The sequence below is a fragment of the Ixodes scapularis genome, unplaced genomic scaffold (assembly GCF_016920785.2).
Source record: "Ixodes scapularis isolate PalLabHiFi unplaced genomic scaffold, ASM1692078v2 ptg000060l_1___fragment_1__unscaffolded, whole genome shotgun sequence".
Lineage (NCBI taxonomy): Eukaryota > Metazoa > Arthropoda > Arachnida > Ixodida > Ixodidae > Ixodes > Ixodes scapularis.
In genome coordinates, this window is record NW_024609901.1 from 113,783 (window position 1) to 119,817 (window position 6,035).

General features: G+C 42.9%; 1 pseudogene; it reads left to right on the forward strand.

Moving 5' to 3' along the window:
• Positions 1-280: 280 nt before the first annotated feature.
• Positions 281-950, forward strand: LOC115309251 (annotated as a pseudogene).
• Positions 951-6,035: the final 5,085 nt, after the last annotated feature.

Sequence of the window (6,035 nt, forward strand, 5' to 3'; positions counted from 1 at the left end):
CTGCTGCTGCTGCTGCCAAGGTGTAGCCATGAGTTCCAATGGTCAGTGTAAAACTTGTGAAAAACAATTCGCATCGTCCGATGCGAAAATTGCGTGCAGCGACTGTGATGGTTGCTACCACACGGGAAAATGTTCTGGAATTTCTGACAAAACAATCAAAACGAAAGGCGAAGCGTATCGTTTAGCTTGGCGCTGCCCAGCCTGTCGTCGTTTAAAATCCTGTGCACAAGCTCGGGATCCTACTCTGAGTGACGATTTGGAAACGCAGGATGTGCGACAAATGCTAAAGGTGATCAATGAGAAACTTGACCAACTCTTACCGCTCAGAGAAGTAGTTGAGGGCATTGAAGATTCAATGCAATTTTGGAGCGAGCAGTACGACGAACTGCGGGAACGAACAGAACAAAATGAAAAGGACATCAAAGACCTAAAACGCAGAACGGAAAAACTTGAGGCGCAGGACGTTGAAGTAAATCAGTTGCAATGCGAAATGGATAACCTTGAATGGAGAAGCCGGCGCCTTAACCTCGAGTTTCACGGAATACAGGTAACCGAAAAGGAAAATTTGCTGAGAAAACTAAACGTACTTGCCACACAGCTCGAACTGCCACAGCTTTCTGATATGGACGTGGTGTCCATTCACCGTCTGCCTTCAAGGAAAGATAAAACGCCGGGCGTAATCTGCCGCTTTGCAAGACAGGCTGATAGAGATAGATGGTGAGAAAGCAGAAAGAAGTTACGTGATTCGAATGACACTCTGTTTCTACTTGAAAACTTGACAAGACGATCCCGTTCTCTACTTTTCGAAACGAAAGCCTGGGCCAAAAGGAACAATTATAAATACGCGTGGCACAGCAATGGCCGAGTGCTTGTGCGCAAGTCTGACGGAAGCCGCGCGGTGGTAATCTCTAATATTGCCGACCTAGATAAGCTTCGATAAGAAATGAGCAATCGACTATATATGGCAAGTACAGCCAGCCAATCATACTTACTTCCGAATTCTTTTGAAAGGCATCTAGGAAAACCGTTCTTGCGGTCGTTTAAATGTTTTCACTTGAATATACGCTCAATTAAAAATAAAGAATCCGATCTTTGTCTATTATTTGATAATTTTGGGCTGCAATTTGATGCAATATTGCTAACCGAGACATGGTCAACTGACGAAACAAATGTATTTCATCTCCCATCGTATAATACTTTTTATTTAAATCGCCCTAGTAGCCGCGGCGGTGGTGTATGCATTTTAGTCAAAAAAGAATATAACTGTGAAATATTGGCAGACTTTACTGTAAATACGAGTGATTGTGAACTCTTGTCAATTCAAATACAAAACACGGTAATTGCCGTTTGTTACCGCCCTCCCAGTGGTACCGTAGCTACATTCTTGGATTGCTTAGAATCAATTTTTGACTTTATTACAAAAAAAATCGTTTCAATTTTATCTGCGGCGGGGATATGAATATTAATATGCTAAAAAGTGATTCAACAAGGTCTAAACTAGATCTTTTACTAATGACTCATAATCTGCGGAATTTCATTATGCTACCCACAAGAGTGACTGAGCACTCTTCGTCTCTAATTGATCTGTTTTTAACAAATATAAGCTCGAACCAAGTAAAAGCAGGGGTGTTTGCCTGTGACCTAAATGATCATCTACCAATATTTATCTGTAGGAAGGGGCATGTAAAAAATAAAATATTGCAGTCGGCATACCCAGTACAAAAAAATAACAGAAGCAAACCTGACCATATTTTGTGATAAAATTGCACAAACAGCTTGGGAAATTGTACTGAACAGTAATGACGCAAATGACGCCTATGATGAATTTCTCAGCATTTTAAAATCGATATATGCAGAAAGTTTTCGTTATGTACGTATTAGGAAAAGCAGAAAGATTCGTAAGCCATGGGTTAACTCCGAGCTTCTCGCAAGTATTAATGAAAAAAACAAGCTCTACAGCCATTTATTAAAACTAAAGACCAAGAAATATTACGCAAGTTTAAAACTTGTCGCAATCGTCTAGATAAAGAACTGAAAAAGGCAAGACGCGATTACTTCGAAAATCAATTCATTTCTGCGGCAGGGTGCTCTGAACTAATATGGAAAAGATTAAATGCCGTCTTAAAGCATAATGTTTCCCCCGACAAAGTAAACAAGGTAATCACAGATGATGGTGAGTTATTTGGAAAATCACTTGCAGATGCTTTTAACAAATATTTCGTGAATATGTTCAATAAAACCGTAACGAACTGTAACCTCGTGAACATTCCGTCCAACCCGAATTCTATTTTTCTTAACCCTGTAAATGAAAAAGAACTTATCACTACAATTATAAATTGAAGCAACAGCATGGCTAAAGACGCTGATGTATTTCAGATAAAACCAATTAAGCACGCTGTTGAACTTCTTGCCCCTTACATAACGCATATATTTAACCTTTGCCTTAGTCAAGCTGTTTTTCCTCGAAGAATGCAAGTTGCCCATATAAATGTGTTGTATAAGAAAGGCGATAAAAATGACATGGGAAACTACCGCCCCGTGTCGATACTTCCAATTTTTTCAAAAGCGTTAGAAAGAATAATTTTAAACCGTTTTATTGACTTTGAGCAGAAGCATAACCTTCTAAATGAATCTCAGTTTGGTTTCCGTAAAGGACTCGGTACAGAGTCCGCAGTGCTCGCGCAGAAAGAACTAATCTTGACCGCACTCGAGGGAGGAAAATTGGTTCTTGGTATATTTGTAGCTTTAACTAAAGCATTTGATCATGTAAATCATACATAGCTTGTTCAAAAACTTCAACGTTATGGTTTTAGAGGGAAGGCTGCATCTTTAATCACCTCTTATTTACTTCATCGTTTACAAACAGTCCGTATAGACGATCATTTCTCCGACCCACTTCCTGTTTCTTGCGGTGTACCACAGGGGAGTATTCTGGGTCCTTTTCTTTTTAGTATGTATGTAAATGACATCGTCTCTGTTGGATCAGATGTTAATATGATTATTTACGCTGATGATACCAGCATATTTACAACCGGAAATGTATATAATGAGATAGTCGATAAAGCAAATTCGACGTTACAAAAACTATACGAATGGACGTGCCAAAATAGCTTAAAGATAAATATAAACAAAACTAAAGCCGTCTTATTTCGTAGTAAAAATAAAAGTGTCATGTTAAATCAACCAATAATGCTAAATTCGACACCCATTGAAGTTATTTCTAGTATTAAAGTACTAGGGGTTGTTTTTCAAGAAACATTGTCGTGGGATACACATATTGATTCCGTAGTCGCTAAGCTGTCCCAAATAGTCGGACTTGTTTATCGTAATCGGCACATTCAGCCACGAAATATTATGATTTTAATTTATAATAGTTTGTTTTCATCTAGGCTTAACTACTGCCACTTAGTCTGGGCATCCACAACTCAAGCAAATTTACATAAAATACATGTCTTACAAAAACGGATGAGTTGTTCGTAAAATATAATGTATTGCCAATTCATAAAACGTACGATTATCGGCTCTCTAAAACTTTTAAACAAGAGGTAAAAACTAAATCATCGTTTTTAAAAGGACTAGCTAACTTACAAAGCAATACTACCGCCTACACTACGCGCCATGGTGAGCCTTGGAATGTTAGCACTTACAGAACAATCTACGGGCAAGATACGTTGAAAAACAGACTGCCAAGGTTACTAAATAGATTAGCTGCCGGAAATGTTGAGCTATTAGATATTACGTTTAAAGCATTGCGTCGTTATTTCAGCCCCCAGTCGACTTTCCTAATGTAAAAAATGCTGTGTAATATTATTAAACGTGAAACTAGTTGTGCATGTAAGTAATCTTTTTATTTTTTATTTTTTTCTTGATAGTGCCTTTCAAGATATCCTACAATTGCGTGGTTGTCACGTAATTTGAGTGTGTCCATTGTTGCTTCTCTTTATTCTGTTTATCTTGCCTTTTCTGTTAATGCTGTAACCTGTATGGTATGTTGATCATTTTCTTTTTATAGTGCTGCAAATGCCAATGGGGGGGCCTGTGGCTTTGTCAAGCTGGTCTTGTGACCGCTTTTTCCACAAGCCTCCAGTATCATGTACTCTGTATTTGATGCAAATAAAATATCAACAACAACAACAACCGTGTTGGCAGGTCTGAAATGGCAAAGTTGCCTCCTATAGCTCCACGATGCCGCAGTTTTTTCGCATGATTTCAACAAGCACTTAAGGCACCTTTGAGCCGTGTCTCAGGCGATCAAAACCTCTGGACCTACCCGTAAGCCGACGAAATGGCGGTTCGCCTTTGGCGAACTGAAGTTCTAAAATTACGTGGTGAACAACGAAAGTGTTTCTCCGAATGCTGAGACGACGCGCGCCGTAGCCGCATTTTCATCGCCGTTGGGCATGAAGGCTGTAATACGATTCTTGAACCTATGTGCCTACTACAAACGCTTTGTTCGTGATTTCGCCAAGCTCTCTGCACCGCTGACGCACCTTGCCAAAGATGCCGTAAAATTCTAGTGGACAGAAAAGCAACAGCGGGCACTCGACGAACTGAAACGACGCCTTCAGACCCTTCCTGTTCTTGGCGATTTCGATTAACTTGCAGAAAAAGAAATCCACACCTGCGCCAGTAATGCCGGACTTGAAGCCGTACTGGTTCAAAGGTACGAAGGCACAGAGCGAGTAATCGCGTACGGAAGTCGAGACTGTCCATGCCGCAGAGCAACTAACCACTTAACGAAAGTGTGCCTTGCTGTCGTCCGCCCGATAAATAAGTTCCTACCCTACCTGTAAAGAAGTCGTTTCCCTGTACTGTCAGACCAGCACTCGCTCTGCTGGCTCGCAAATTTAAAGAACTCTGTCGTGGTCGAGACAAGATTGATTGAACTGCGTAGGCTTATTCTAACATAGCAATATATGTAGGTGTGAGTCGTGCCGTGTCTGGTCGCGATCTGGTGGAGAGAAGGTCCGCACGCTGAAGCGGCGGGCATAGTCCAGGGTCACCCGGCGGCTGTGGCGATGATGATGACGGCGGTGGCGATGATGATAATATCCCGACAACTCCCCCACTTTGGAAGAACAACACTCACACTTCCACATAGCGGTCAGGTGGACGACTCATACGTCCACTCCTTGTGAGGGTAGGTGCTCCGGCCGGTTGTAGGTGTCCTCTTTGTTGTGTTCTCACTTCTTCTTTCATTGCCACATCTTTGCCACATCTATAATTCTCGGCCACTAGATGCCACTTTGTCTTTCTCTCCTTCTTGAACTGGGTCCTTGCGCCTGAATAAACATGATTGGCCTGATGACGGCTGTTCAGTCACGACGTCCCTGCTGTTGTCCCTCGCTGGGACACGACATCCTTTTGGCGACGAGGATGCTTGACGGTCCCTGCTAACCTCCAAGTTCGTCGGGGGACTGCGCGTCTTCGCCTGCCTTGGTCCGCCGATCTGCGATCCTGCCGCAGCTCAATTCTAGACTCAGCGAATTTAGGCGTAACCGCAGCGTTCGGGGATTGGCCTCCTTCCGAGAACGTTGACGCAGCCTCCTGCTAGGTCGTACCAGGATGTTAGATCGCCGCAAGCTGTTCCGCTCTTAACCGGAGATGGCTTTTTCGAACATCGCGGCACCAAAGCCATTTCTGGGTGCGCCTGGACGACCTCCGGTACCTTCGGACGAATAGTACAAGCGGTTCCAGCGCTACATGGATGCAGCTGGTGCTGCCGAGTTTTCTGCCTCCGCCACTAACCTATCCTCGTCCACAACTTGGGTGATGAAGGTCAACACATATATGATGCCGTCATAGTGAGTCGTCTTCCACCACCTGCTACCGCTACGCTTCCGCCAGCAACGGGGCCAGCTGTAAACGCGGTTGGAGTAGCTATGACGTCAAGTCAGTCTGTCCATGTGTAAAGTCCCTCTTATGACTGCTACGTAAAAATGGTCGCAGCCTTAGCCAACCATTTCTCTGCAAACACGAGCGCCATTGTAGAGCGATATCGGTTTCGCCAGCGCTATTAACAAGCCCACGAGTCG